Genomic DNA, 15,974 nt, shown 5'->3' on the forward strand with positions numbered 1-15,974 from the left:
CTCGACGAGGCATGAAGCACCCACGGGAGCCGGAGCATGACGATGCAGAGTCTCGGTTCACAGGAGCCTGGGAAGAACATCCCGTACGGAACCCTTTACCCGAAAACATCCGAACCGCACATGCTCGCGACAGTCCTGCCGTTAGAGAATGCACCGTGCACGCGACCGAGTAAGGCCACTCAGAGACATCCATTTCCCAGGTATATGCCCCCTACGCACTTTTGGTGGCGCAACTCGCACGAACAGTCCCACCTCGACCCCGTAAACAAGCTTTTTTGCCTCGAAGAGTTCGTCGGAGACGAAGAAGCAACCTTCAGTGCAAACGTAGCACTCTTTTGTGCAACCGCCCAAACAACGCCCCCTCTACCCTCTGTCGAAACACTCGGCATTGCTGCTCCCTAAGGTGAGCTTCTCCTCATAGGCAATTCCGCTCTTATCCGGTCACGTTTGTGTGCCCGAATTTCGCAAGGCAACCTCCATGGGACATGGAAAAGACTCGAGAAGAGAGCTCGCTCACGGGAGAGAGAAGCCAAGGAGACCACGAGAGTGCTGAGAGTGGGACAGCGCTGAATAGGCGGGAGAAGCCTGCGCGTATAAACGGAGATATATATCCAATTGCAACGAAGGAACGTGCCAAAGATCGAGAACAATGGCAGAAATGCTAGTAACGTGCACTTCGGGACCAACGCATCACCGGAAGACAACCGCCAAACATCGAAAGAGTCGCGATGCTCCGCAACCTACGTGCAAAGCGGTCGCACACCGGGTAAGGGAGTGAGAGCCCCAAACATAGCTGGGCGAGGCGCTCACTCCGCTCTTTAATATCTCGTTAATACCGCCAAGGAAATGGCACAAGCACACACACACAAGCATCCTCGGAAGAGGACAGTTCGAGTGACAGGTCAAATCCAAGAGTTCCGAAGACTACCTCCAGGAACAATCGGGAACAAGACCGATTACAAGTCGTCGAGTCTGTTACTGGGCGAACACGAGATGCGCACAGGAAATCGATCAGCCCTCACAATGGCCCAAGGCCAGAGATCGGACTGCTACGATTTACCCCAACAATCATCGTGCCACTCTTCGCAGAGAGGTGATAGACGCCAACGAGCCCGCGCATAGCAATCGAGGTGTAAAAAGGGCGTTGAAGGCAGGAAGCCTGGACGAAAGAGGCTACGAGTTCACCTCGAAGCGGTCTAAGAATCGGGCGCACTTGGGGCGACTACCAGTGCCAACCCCTTATCCCGCGGTGCGTCCGACACACAGAAATTTCCAAGGCGGCCAAGGAGCCTCCCCGCATAGCAATCGGGGTGTGAGGTTACGGATGCAGCATTGATAGCAATCGAGGTGTGAGGCGAAGGATGCAGAAGTGAGAGCCGAGGGATGTAGCAGAGATAGCAATCGGGGTGTGTGATGCAGAAGAGATAGCAATCGAGGTGTGCGGTGGGAAGGGCCCAGCAGCCAGAATGCATGAAGCGACGGATGAAGCAGTGATGACAACCGGGCTGTGAGGAGAGGAGGGATGCAGCCAAGAAAGCAATCAGGGCTCGAGGCAAGGGATGCATCAAGGATAGCAATCATGTTGTGAGGCGAGATTCCAAAGGCTAAACGTGAGAGGCTGCAGGGTCGACTCAGAGAGGTCTATGCATGTGAGAGGCTGAAAGCAAGGTCGACTCGGAGCGGTCTATGCATCGGGCGCGCTTGGGGCGACTACCAGTGCCAACCCCTTATCCCGCGACGCGTCCGACAAAGAGAACGTTCCAAGGCGGCAGAGGAGGTTACCAGCCGAAGGATGCAGTAGCAATAACAGGTATAGTTCCGCGGCGGCCGAGAAGACTCACCGCATAGGAATCGGGATGCGAGGCGAGGGATGCGGCGGGAAGGCCCCGACGGCTAAACGGAAGAGGCTGCAGGGCCGCCTCGGAATGGTCCAAGCATCGGATGCGATTGGGACGACTACCAGTGCCAACCCCTTATCCCGCGATGCGTCCGATACACAGATAGTTCCAAGGCGGCCGAGGAGCCTCACCGCATATCAATCGGGGTGCGAGGCGAGGGATGGGGCGGGAAGGCCCCAACGGCTAGACGGAAGAGGCTTCAGGGCCACCTCGGAATGGTCCAAGCATCGGACGCGCTTGGGGCGACTGCCAGTGCCAACCCCTTATCCCGCGATGCGTCCGATACACAGATGGTTCCAAGGCGGCCGAGGAGCCTCACCGCATAGCAATCGGGGGTGCGAGGCGAGGGATGGGGCGGGAAGGCCCCAACGGCTAGACGGAAGAGGCTTCAGGGCCGCCTAGGAATGGTCCAAGCATCGGACACGCTTGGGGCGACTACCAGTGACAGCCCCCTATCCCGCGATGCGTCCGATACGAAGATGGTTCCAAGGCGGCCGAGGAGCCTCACCGCATAGCAATCGGGGTGCGAGGTGGGGGATGCGGCGAGATGGCCCCAACGGCTAGACGGAAGAGGCCACAGGGCCGCGTCGGAATAGTCCAAGCATCGGACGCGCTTGGGGCGACTACCAGTGACAACCCCTTATCCCGCGATGCGTCCGATACGAAGATAGTTCCAAGGCGGCCGAGGAGCCTCACCGCATAGCAATCGGGGTGCGAGGTGGGGGATGCGGCGAGATGGCCCCAACGGCTAGACGGAAGAGGCTGCAGGGCCGCCTCGGAATAGTCCAAGCATCGGACGCGCTTGGGGCCACTACCAGTGACAACCCCTTATCCCGCGATGCGTCCGATACGAAGATAGTTCCAAGGCGGCCGAAGAGCCTCACCGCATAGCAATCGGGGTGCGAGGTGGGGGATGCGGCGAGATGGCCCCAACGGCTAGACGGAAGAGGCCACAGGGCCGCCTCGGAATAGTCCAAGCATCGGACGCGCTTGGGGCGACTACCAGTGACAACCCCTTATCCCGCGATGCGTCCGATACGAAGATAGTTCCCAGGCGGCCGAGGAGCCTCACCGCATAGCAATCGGGGTGCGAGGCGAGGGATGCGGCGAGATGGCCCCAAAGGCTAGACGGAAGAGGCTGCAGGGCTGCCTCGGAATAGTCCAAGCATCGGACGCGCTTGGGGCGACTACCACTGCCAACCCCTTATCCCGCGATGCGTCCGATACACAGATAGTTCCGAGGCGGCCGAGGAGGTGGGGGATGCAGCGAGATGGCCCCAACGGCTAGACGGAAGAGGCTGCAGGGCCGCCTCGGAATAGTCCAAGCATCGGACGCGCTTGGGGCGACTACCAGTGACAACCCCTTATCCCGCGATGCGTCCGATACACAGATAGTTCCGAGGCGGCCAAGGAGCCTCACCGCATAGCAATCGTGGTGCGAGGTGGGGGATGCGGCGAGATGGCCCCAACGGCTAGACGGAAGAGGCTGCAGGGCCGCCTCGGAATGGTCCAAGCATCGGATGCGCTTGGGGCGACTACCACTGCCAACCCCTTATCCCGCGATGCGTCCGATACACAGATAGTTCCAAGGCGGCCGAGGAGCCTCACAGCATAGCAATCAGGGTGCGAGGCGAGGGATGCGGCGAGAAAGCCCCAACGGCTAGAGGGAAGAGGCTTCAGGTCCGCCTCGGAATGGTCCAAGCATCGGACGCGCTTGGGGCGACTACCAGTGACAACCCCTTATCCCGCGACGCGTCCGATACACAGATAGTTCCAAGGCGGCCGAGGAGCCTCACCGCATAGCAATCGGGGTGCGAGGCGAGGGATGCGGCGAGAAGGACCCAACGGCTACACGGAAGAGGCTTCGGGGCCGCCTCGGAATGGTCCAAGCATCGGACGCGCTTGGGGCGACTACCAGTGACAACCCCTTATCCCGCGACGCGTCCGATACACAGATAGTTCCAAGGCGGCCGAGGAGCCTCACCGCATAGCAATCGGGGTGCGAGGCGAGGGATGCGGCGAGAAGGACCCAACGGCTAGACGGAAGAGGCTTCGGGGCCGCCTCGGAATGGTCCAAGCATCGGACGCGCTTGGGGCGACTACCAGTGACAACCCCTTATCCCGCGACGCGTCCGATACACAGATAGTTCCAAGGCGGCCGAGGAGCCTCACCGCATAGCAATCGGGGTGCGAGGCGAGGGATGCGGCGAGAAGGACCCAACGGCTAGACGGAAGAGGCTTCGGGTCCGCCTCGGAATGGTCCAAGCATCGGACGCGCTTGGGGCGACTACCAGTGACAACCCCTTATCCCGCGACGCGTCCGATACACAGATAGTTCCAAGGCGGCCGAGGAGCCTCACCGCATAGCAATCGGGGTGCGAGGCGAGGGATGCGGCGAGAAGGACCCAACGGCTAGACGGAAGAGGCTTCGGGTCCGCCTCGGAATGGTCCAAGCATCGGACGCGCTTGGGGCGACTACCAGTGACAACCCCTTATCCCGCGACGCGTCCGATACACAGATAGTTCCAAGGCGGCCGAGGAGCCTCACCGCATAGCAATCGGGGTGCGAGGCGAGGGATGCGGCGAGAAGGACCCAACGGCTAGACGGAAGAGGCTTCGGGTCCGCCTCGGAATGGTCCAAGCATCGGACGCGCTTGGGGCGACTACCAGTGACAACCCCTTATCCCGCGACGCGTCCGATACACAGATAGTTCCGAGGCGGCCGAGGAGCCTCACCGCATAGCAATCGGGGTGCGAGGCGAAGGATGCGGCGAGAAGGACCCAACGGCTAGACGGAAGAGGCTTCGGGTCCGCCTCGGAATGGTCCAAGCATCGGACGCGCTTGGGGCGACTACCAGTGACAACCCCTTATCCCGCGACGCGTCCGATACACAGATAGTTCCAAGGCGGCCGAGGAGCCTCACCGCATAGCAATCGGGGTGCGAGGCGAGGGATGCGGCGAGAAGGACCCAACGGCTAGACGGAAGAGGCTTCAGGGCCGCCTCGGAATGGTCCAAGCATCGAACGCGCTTGGGGCGACTACCAGTGACAACCCCTTATCCCGCGACGCGTCCGATACACAGATAGTTCCGAGGCGGCCGTGGAGCCTCACCGCATAGCAATCGGGGTGCGAGGCGAGGGATGCGGCGAGAAGGACCCAACGGCTAGACGGAAGAGGCTTCAGGGCCGCCTCGGAATGGTCCAAGCATCGGACGCGCTTGGGGCGACTACCAGTGACAACCCCTTATCCCGCGACGCGTCCGATACACAGATAGTTCCGAGGCGGCCGAGGAGCCTCACCGCATAGCAATCGGGGTGCGAGGCGAGGGATGCGGCAAGAAGGACCCAACGGCTAGACGGAAGAGGCTTCAGGGCCGCCTCGGAATGGTCCAAGCATCGGACGCGCTTGGGGCGACTACCAATGACAACCCCTTATCCCGCGACGCGTCCGATACACAGATAGTTCCGAGGCGGCCGAGGAGCCTCACCGCATAGCAATCGGGGTGCGAGGCGAGGGATGCGGCGAGAAGGACCCAACGGCTAGACGGAAGAGGCTTCAGGGCCGCCTCGGAATGGTCCAAGCATCGGACGCGCTTGGGGCGACTACCAATGACAACCCCTTATCCCGCGACGCGTCCGATACACAGATAGTTCCGAGGCGGCCGAGGAGCCTCACCGCATAGCAATCGGGGTGCGAGGCGAGGGATGCGGCGAGAAGGACCCAACGGCTAGACGGAAGAGGCTTCAGGGCCGCCTCGGAATGGTCCAAGCATCGGACGCGCTTGGGGCGACTACCAGTGACAACCCCTTATCCCGCGACGCGTCCGATACACAGATAGTTCCGAGGCGGCCGAGGAGCCTCACCGCATAGCAATCGGGGTGCGAGGCGAGGGATGCGGCGAGAAGGACCCAACGGCTAGACGGAAGAGGCTTCAGGGCCGCCTCGGAATGGTCCAAGCATCGGACGCGCTTGGGGCGACTACCGTTGCCAACCCCTTATCCCGCGATGCGTCTGATACACAGATAGTTCCGAGGCGGCCGAGGAGCCTCACCGCATAGCAATCGGGTTGCGAGGCAGATTATTGGGAAGGGAACCCCCTGGGATGCGGCTCAAGCAGTGCCCAAAGGGACTGGAATGCGGAATCACATCGAGAGACCCAAATGCTATACGAGGGCTCAAATCGAATTATCGATTTGGCCACGACATGGACGCATCGGAACGACTACCTTTGCCGAACCACTCGCAATTGCATCCATACCGAAACCAATAGACATTTCCGTTAGAGCCCTCGCATAGCATTCGGGAATCTCGCATGCCCCTCTAAATCGACCAATGCTGGCGCTCAATGAAAATCCGAGCGCTACCACCGTTCGAGCGCCAGCATTGGTCGAGTTAGAGGGGCACGGGGGAGAATGCTCCAGTCAACACCTCCCCTGTAACGGGTCTGCATTGGGCAGAATACTTGCACAGTTTTTGGATCGGGTCCAGCCTTAGTGGGGTTCCATTTTGCATCGGAACTCTTTCTTTTGCATAGCCGACATGGAATTGGTGTTTCACACAGCCGACTTAATTCATTTCATCGGCGGGGCCGATATGTTTTATTTCTTTGGCGGGGGCCGACATGGGACTTGGCCGATGTTCTTCTTAGCGCGGACTTAACTCATATGAGTCCGGACCTATATGGGCGCTAATTTTCCATTAGCGGGATTCCTTTTGGGCCGGCCCTATCCGCCCAACGGCTCTTTTATTTGGGTCCGACCCTCCAGTATATAAGATGAGCGGGATGCTCATTCTTGGCAGGAAAGCAGAGGCAGATTCAGAATCAGGATCATCAGCGATCAAGCATTCGGCAGCGAGCAGACGAGCAGACAGATGCGAGTCTTCGGCGTCGCAAGTCTGAGTGCGAGTATTGCAGCGAGGGACTTTATTGCTCAGGCGAGCATTGGGGTCTTGTGACTTGGCGATCTGGCACCTCGAGGAGCTAACTGGTTCTCCTCTCGAGCGAGCCGATCCCAGTCTGAGTCGAAGGGACTCTTTGTAACTTGTCCGAGTCAGATTGGCTGGCTGGGCAATCCATTTGGGGGCGACCGGTATTTCTCAATACCGAGTTCTATCCAGCATTGTAATCTTTGAGGATAATAATAAAGGATATGGGCACCTCGCCCCACCTTTGAATGTTGTGTTGTCTATTTTATTCCGCATTGCATCGTATCCTTTTATGCATTCTGGGAGCAAGTCGATCTGCATTTTCATTGTGCATTCCGCTTTAGCGCAATATTGGAAGGGACGAGGCGTAGGCCGAAGGTCTCTGACCTTGAACGGATCCGAGTCGGGTCGGGACTTGTCGGTGCCGCACAGGCTTAACTCCCAAAGCCCGTGACAGTTGGTATCAGAGCTTCGGATCAGATCCGGGGCTGTGCAGATCGAAAGATGGCAGATACAGATAGTCAGCATGAAGTGGAGGTCGTGCAACCTGAGAGTAAGGCTGCGAAGGTGTCTTCGAAGGGGAAAGATCCGAAGCACCGCGATTGGCTCCAAGACCATGAAAATCGACTCGAGGACTTGGAACAGTCCGACCTCGAGGAGCGCATGACGGCAGAGTGGTCGAAGCTGGCGGAACAGATAGAGTCTTTGAGGGAAGAGATCCGCTTCCTCAAAGAGGGGCAACAGATCTTCCATTCGTTGTTGCAGGGAGGAACGCATGGTTCTAAGGCAACTCGAGTTGGAACTTATGACGGTGAGCGCGATGACAAGGCACTTGATAATTTCTTCTGGGATGTTGAGGAGTACCTGTCGTGTGCACCGAAGACGTCTGATGAGGCACAGGTCAAGGATATTGCAACATACCTTACCGGCAGTGCGAAGCTGTGGTGGCGAACGCATCAGGCAGATGAACGCGCTGGGAAGACGGTGAAACCGATCAAGTCCTGGGCTGACTTGAAGGCAGCGCTTCATGATCAATTCCGACCTGGGAATTCGGATTGGATCATCCGATCCAGGTTCGATGAACTCAAGCATACTGGCACTATTCGAGAGTATGTCAAGGCATTTCAGGTGTTGGATTTGGAATGCACCAAGTTGAGCGACTTCGAGAAGTTATTCCTCTTCACTAAGGGTCTGCAACCCTGGGCGAAGGATGAGCTGAGGAGACAGAAAGTTCAGACTTTGGCCGAGGCGATCACAGTTGCGGATGGGCTGCTCGATTATAAGGGCGATGCAGCTAGGGGCTTTGGTGGAGCTCGAACAGACTACAAGAAGAACTTCCGCCGGAAAGAGAAGAAGGGAGGCGGACCTCCTTCTGATCCTAACGGCGAGCCCAGGAAGAAGAAACCGAAGAAGTCGAATGGAGAAGGCAACCCGAAGAAGAAAGATCACACACAGACTGAGAAGAAGAAGGATCGTGATCCAGGGTGTTTCATCTGTGGCAAAGATGATCACTGGGCACGGAGCTGTCCAGATCGGAGTAGGATCAACGCGCTGTTGTTCGAGGAGAAGAAGTTGCCCGCAATGAGCACCTTGCAACTCCTGAATGCAGTGCAACATTCTACCGAAGTGGCCGATAAGCACGAGTTGTGTTTTGTGGAGACTTTCTTTGGCAACAAGAAGGTGCTAGCTATGGTGGATTCAGGTGCCACCCACAACTACATCTCCGCATGCCGAGCGAAGAAGCTTGGACTCAAGATCGAGCCCACTACAAATCAGTTCAAGGCGGTGACCGCACCCGCGCAGCAGGTGAGCGGTGAGATCCATAAGGAAGTCATCCGAGTTGGGTCGTGGCAGGGTGTGCTTGATTTGATCGCCATTGGAATGAATGAGTTCGATCTCATACTCGGGCAGGAGTTCTTGAGGTCGGCATCAGCAGCTGTGGTGCCACACTTGAGCTGTTTGCTGATATTGGATCCGAGCAGACCAAGTATGGTTCCGATGATGAAGAGCGTGGAACAGGATCTCCTGTTGAATGCGCTCAGTGCTAAGCAGGTTGGCAAGGGAAGGCGGGAGGAGTTGTTTTTGGCCGCACTGATTGGAGATTGGGATGAAGGAGAGTCGTCAGGACCCTCTAACACCTCGGCGATCCAGGATGTGTTGTCCGAGTTTGCGGATGTTATGCCAGACCAGCTCCCAGCTGTGTTACCACCGAGGAGGCACGTTGATCACAGGATCGAACTGGAGTCAGGGGCAAGACCACCAGCGAAGGCTCCTTATCGACTCTCCGCACCAGAGATGGAAGAGTTGAGGAAGCAGTTGGCAGAGCTCGCTGAGGCAGGATACTTGCGTCCCTCCAGATCACCTTATGCTGCTCCAGTATTGTTCCAGCGCAAGAAGGATGGAAGCCTTCGGATGTGTGTGGACTATCGAGCTTTGAACAAGCTCACCATCAAGAACAAGTATCCGTTACCTCTCATAGCGGATAGCTTTGATCGACTGGTCGATGCAAGAGTGTTCACCAAGTTGGACCTGAGGCAGGGTTACTATCAGATCAGGATCGCGCCAGGTGATGAGGAGAAGACCGCGATCACGACGAGGTATGGTAGCTATGAATTCTTGGTTATGCCTTTTGGTCTCACTAACGCTCCTGCAACCTTCAGCACCTTGATGAACGATGTGTTTCGCTCATTATTGGACAAGTGCGTTGTTGTGTATCTGGATGACATTTTGGTATACAGTCGAGACATGGAGGAACACAAGCGGCACCTTCAGGAGGTGTTTGCTTTGTTGAGAGAACATCAGCTGTTCGCAAAGAAGGAAAAGTGTGCTTTTGCGCAGGAGGAAGTGCCGTTTCTGGGCCATATTCTTGGTCATGGCCAGATCCGACCAGACCCGGAGAAGCTTCAGGCAATCCGAGACTGGGAGCCGCTTCGCAATGTGCATGAGGTGAGACAGTTCCTTGGTTTAGCTAACTACTATCGCAAGTTTGTAGCGGGCTATTCCCGGATTGCGAGCCCCTTGACGGATCTGTTGAAGAAGGACCACGGATGGAAATGGGGCGATAAGCAGCAGACAACATTTGAGTTGCTGAAAAGAGTTTTGATAGAGAGATCAGCTCTTACTGTACCGAACCGGGGCGAGACGACATCGAAGGATGTCTTGCTTGGCCTGTATGAGTTCGAAAGGATTAGGCGGGACAAAACAAAGCAGCCAAAGGAACCGTTGGGGAACGACTTCCTTACCAACACTCGAACCACCAGTCTTTTGTTCCGACGACTGAGAGGAGGCTCAGCCCGACTTTATGTGGATTTCGAGATCTTGACAGGGTCCGCCGAGTTGCCAGACATCTACTCGGAGGTAGACATCTTGGATAGATGGGAGAACAGCGGAGTCATCTCCTTGAGAGATTTGCTAGTTCTCGGTTCTGGAGGAGAATTTCGATCGGAAGACTACCCCCGTGCATCCGAGCTCGTGGCAAGTTGTTCGGAAGCTTTGCAACGTTGGGTCTGGATGGAACAGCCAGAAGCCAAGGCAGATCCTTTCAGCGCCAAACTGGATCAGTTGGCGGAATTGTTGGCACACAAGTTTGTTTGCAAGCCGGTAGGAGCAGAGCCGCAGGGGTTGGCCTGCTTGGACGATGTTAAGATCGTCGCAGCTAGGGAAGTCATGAATCAAGACATTCCCGAGGTGAGCACCAAGATGAGATTGGGCACCTTACGTTTGATAAACCAGCATGCGAATGATGAAGAAGAATCCCGACCTACCCGGGATGTCATGGCTAGAGGAGGTGGATCGCAGGGCGATGTCACTTCTCCTGAACAGGCACAGGCAGGAAGTTTCACTTCAGCATCCCTCACTTTCAGGAGACAAGAAGGGGGACCTGTTCAGTTACACATTGATACCTTTCCAGACTTCATCGGGTTCAATGAGGCTCTTTGTGAAGATGATATCTTCACCACTTGGGATCGACAGGGAATAATCCGTTATGGCGACTTGATGTCGATCGGAGGTAGCACCAATCTATCCGACGAAGAGAGTACTCGGAAATCCTTGGAAATCATGGCGAGTTGTTCTGAGGCCGTGGATCACTGGACCTGGGAGGAACATGAGACAAGGCCGTATGAACCACTTTGGGACAGATTGCTTCGTCTACCCGGCGAAGTCTTTGGTCCAGATGACGAAGATCTGATAAGAAATATTCCGAACAGAGGCCCGGCGAATGTGTTGGACAATCCGGACCGCAGAGTCAGCCAGGTCCTTGCAATGCGAACACGAGGAGGAGGCAAGAACGGCATCCGTGAGTTCTTGGTGATGTTCGAAGGACAGGGACGCGACTCCGCTTCCTGGGAACGCAGTGAGTCGTTATGGCGAGACGAGGAGATAATCATGGAGTTCCTCTCCAGGAGGAACCCGCCCAGACAGGAGTAGATTTCTGGGTCAATGCCTCCCAGTGCTTTGTGCAGGGGTGCTGGCGTCGAGGGCGCCGCCACTAGTTTAGTGGGGGAGGATGTAACGGGTCTGCATTGGGCAGAATACTTGCACAGTTTTTGGATCGGGTCCAGCCTTAGTGGGGTTCCATTTTGCATCGGAACTCTTTCTTTTGCATAGCCGACATGGAATTGGTGTTTCACACAGCCGACTTAATTCATTTCATCGGCGGGGCCGATATGTTTTATTTCTTTGGCGGGGGCCGACATGGGACTTGGCCGATGTTCTTCTTAGCGCGGACTTAACTCATATGAGTCCGGACCTATATGGGCGCTAATTTTCCATTAGCGGGATTCCTTTTGGGCCGGCCCTATCCGCCCAACGGCTCTTTTATTTGGGTCCGACCCTCCAGTATATAAGATGAGCGGGATGCTCATTCTTGGCAGGAAAGCAGAGGCAGATTCAGAATCAGGATCATCAGCGATCAAGCATTCGGCAGCGAGCAGACGAGCAGACAGATGCGAGTCTTCGGCGTCGCAAGTCTGAGTGCGAGTATTGCAGCGAGGGACTTTATTGCTCAGGCGAGCATTGGGGTCTTGTGACTTGGCGATCTGGCACCTCGAGGAGCTAACTGGTTCTCCTCTCGAGCGAGCCGATCCCAGTCTGAGTCGAAGGGACTCTTTGTAACTTGTCCGAGTCAGATTGGCTGGCTGGGCAATCCATTTGGGGGCGACCGGTATTTCTCAATACCGAGTTCTATCCAGCATTGTAATCTTTGAGGATAATAATAAAGGATATGGGCACCTCGCCCCACCTTTGAATGTTGTGTTGTCTATTTTATTCCGCATTGCATCGTATCCTTTTATGCATTCTGGGAGCAAGTCGATCTGCATTTTCATTGTGCATTCCGCTTTAGCGCAATATTGGAAGGGACGAGGCGTAGGCCGAAGGTCTCTGACCTTGAACGGATCCGAGTCGGGTCGGGACTTGTCGGTGCCGCACAGGCTTAACTCCCAAAGCCCGTGACATCCCCTATATAAGTTATTTGTCCGATTCTCGCACAACCGTAGTCTGCCTCGTCGAATCAAACAACGGTCCCAGATTCCGACTTCCGTTCCGTAGAGACCCAAAAGCTAGATGGAGGCTCGCAAGAAAGAGAGTCGGCGCATAGCAATCGGGTTTCTCGAACGTTTAGGGACCGAGCTCACTTGCGGATAGGGCAAAATCCGCCAAGCAACCCAAAAGCTAGACGGGGGCTCGAATCGAATCGCCTAGGCGGCCACAACAACGACGTGTTGGATCGACTACCAGTGCCAAACCATTCAGCAAGACTAGTCTGTGTCGAGGCCGGATAGAGATTCTCAGAGAGCGCCCGCATAGCATTTAGGAGACCTGCCGCGTCCCTCACACTCGACAAATGGTGGTGCACGTTTATAAATCCGAGCGATCCCAACCCTTTCAAGCACCAACATCGGTCGAGATAGAGGGGCACGGAGGGGGCTGCGTGAGACAACACAGTCCCCTATATAAGTTATTTGTCCGATTCTCACACATCCGAAGAATGGTCATCAAATCGGACAACAGCCCAAACTTCCGACTTCCGTCCCAGAAAGCCCAAGAGCTATCTAAAACGTTCATGGCCGGAACTCGATCGCGGCTATACCAGTCCGCCAAGCAACCCAAAAGCTAGACTGGAGCTCTAGTCGAATCACCTCTGTGGCCATTGCAAGGACGTGTTGGAGCGACTACCATTGCCGAACCATTCCGCAGGTCGAGTCCATACCAAGGCCGCATAGAGATTCACGATGAGCTCCTGCATAGCAATCAGGAGACTTGCCGTGTCCATCACAATCGATAAATCCTGGTGCAAGATTTTTGCATCCGAGCGCTCCAACCAGTCGAGCACCAGCATCAATCGACATAAACGGGCACGGGGGGAGGATGCTCGAGAACACTACCTCCCCTATATAAGTTATTTGTCCGATTCTCAAGCAGCCGAAGTCTGGTCATCGAATCGGGTCAAAGACCACAACTTCCGACTTTACCCACAATGCAAGTCATCGAATCGAACATCGGCCCCCGAGTCGGACTCCATGCGTATGTCAGGTCATCGGACCCAAATTCCGCCTTCCTGCGCATGGCGGGCCATCAATATCAACTCGGTCATCGGACCCAAACTCCGCCTTTTTGCGTATGGCACGCCTTCAAATCGGTCATCGGACCCAAATTCCGCCTTCCTGTGCATGGCGGGCCATCAACATCAACTCGGTCATCGGACCCAAATTCCGCCTTTCTGCGCATGGCACGCCATCAACTCGGTCATCGGACCCAAATTCCGCCTTCCTGCGCATGGCAGGTCATCGGACACAAATTCAGACCTCGCCAATATGCCTACGTATCGAATCGGTCATCGGACCCAACTTCCGACTTCATCCATACTGTAGGGTCTTTGAGGTTGGCGCGGTGCGCTCAACCCAGGGAGTCGACCCATCGAAGCATACACCTCCCCTATATAAGCTATTTGTCCGATTCCCACACCTGTGTAGTTTGCACCTCTGACCAGGACATCGACCCCAACTTCCGAACTCGACTGCAACGACGGCACCAGCGCCTTGGTGCGCACCTTGCGACGCACAGTCCCAACATTCGCCTTCCTGCACATGGCAGGTCATCGGACCCAAATTCCGACCTCGCGAGTATGCCTACATATCGAATCGGTCATCGGACCCAACTTCCGACTTCATCCATACCGTAGGGTCTTTGAGGTTGGCGCGGTGCGCTCAACCCGGGGAGTCGACCCAACGAAGCATACACCTCCCCTATATAAGCTATTTGTCCGATTCCCACACCTGTGTAGTTTGCACCTCCGATCAAGACATCGACCCCAACTTCCGAACTCGCCTCCAACGACCGAACCAGCGCCTTGGTGCGCACCTTGCAACGCACAGTGCCAACATTCGCCTTCCTGCACGTGGCAGGTCATCGGACCCAAATTCCGACCTCGCGAGTATGCCTACATATCGAATCGGTCATCGGACCCAACTTCCGACTTCATCCATACCGTAGGGTCTTTGAGGTTGGCGCGGTGCGCTCAACCCGGGGAGTCGACCCAACGAAGCATACACCTCCCCTATATAAGCTATTTGTCCGATTCCCACACCTGTGTAGCTTGCACCTCCGATCAGGACATCGACCCCAACTTCCGAACTCGACTAAAAAGACCGCACCAGCGCCTTGGTGTGCACCTTGCAACGCACAGTGTCAACATTCGCCTTCCTGCACATGGCAGGTCATCGGACCCAAATTCCGACCTCATGAGCATACCTACTAATCGAATCGGTCATCGGACCCAACTTCCGACTTCATCCATACCGTAGGGTCTTTGAGGTTGGCGCGGTGCGCTCAACCTGGGGAGTCGACCCATCGAAGCATACACCTCCCCTATATAAGCTATTTGTCCGATTCCGACACCTGTGTAGTTTGCACCTCCGCTCAGGACATCGACCCCAACTTCCGAACTCGCCTGCAACGACCGAACCAGCGCCTTGGTGCGCACCAAAAGTGCGCACTTTTGGAGGGCACTTTTCTGCGCTCCAAAGGTGCGCACTTTTGGAGGGCACTTTTTGGAGGGCACTTTTCTGCGCTCCAAAGGTGCGCACTTTTGGAGGGCACTTTTTGGAGGGCACTTTTCTGCGCTCCAAAGGTGCGCACTTTTGGAGGGCACTTTTTGGAGGGCACTTTTCTGCGCTCCAAAGGTGCGCACTTTTGGAGGGCACTTTTTGGAGGGCACTTTTCTGCGCTCCAAAGGTGCGCACTTTTGGAGGGCACTTTTTGGAGGGCACTTTTCTGCGCTCCAAAGGTGCGCACTTTTGGAGGGCACTTTTTGGAGGGCACTTTTCTGCGCTCCAAAGGTGCGCACTTTTGGAGGGCACTTTTTGGAGGGCACTTTTCTGCGCTCCAAAGGTGCGCACTTTTGGAGGGCACTTTTTGGAGGGCACTTTTCTGCGCTCCAAAGGTGCGCACTTTTGGAGGGCACTTTTTGGAGGGCACTTTTCTGCGCTCCAAAGGTGCGCACTTTTGGAGGGCACTTTTTGGAGGGCACTTTTCTGCGCTCCAAAGGTGCGCACTTTTGGAGGGCACTTTTGTGCACTCCAAAGGTGCGCACTTTTGGAGGGCACTTTTCCTGTGCTCCAAAGGTGCACACCTAGGTGAGCACCTTCGACCACACCTTGTAGCACACCAAACTCTGACTTTCGACTTCATCCGCAATGCAGGGTCTTTGAGGTTGGCGCAATGCGCACAACCAGGGGAGTCGACCCATCAAACCCAACACCTCCCCTATATAAGCTATTTGTCTGATTCTCATACATGCGTAGCCTGCAGGAGCAATTAGGACATCGACCCCAACTTTCGGCTTCTAAACGAAAACAAGGTCTTTGAGGTTGGTGTAATGCGAACAACTAGGGGAGTCAACCCATCAAACCCAACACCTCCCCTATATAAGCTATTTGTCTGATTCTCATACATGTGTAGTCTACAGGAGCAATTAGGACATCGACCCCAACTTTTGACTTCTTAACGAAAACAAGGTCTTTGAGGTTGACGTAATGCGCACAACCAGGGGAGTCGACCCATCAAACCCAACACCTCCCCTATATAAGCTATTTGTCCGATTCTCATACATGTGTAGCCTGCAGGAGCCATTAGGACATTGACCCCAA

The sequence above is a fragment of the Cryptomeria japonica genome, unplaced genomic scaffold (genome assembly GCF_030272615.1).
Source record: "Cryptomeria japonica unplaced genomic scaffold, Sugi_1.0 HiC_scaffold_126, whole genome shotgun sequence".
NCBI lineage: Eukaryota > Viridiplantae > Streptophyta > Pinopsida > Cupressales > Cupressaceae > Cryptomeria > Cryptomeria japonica.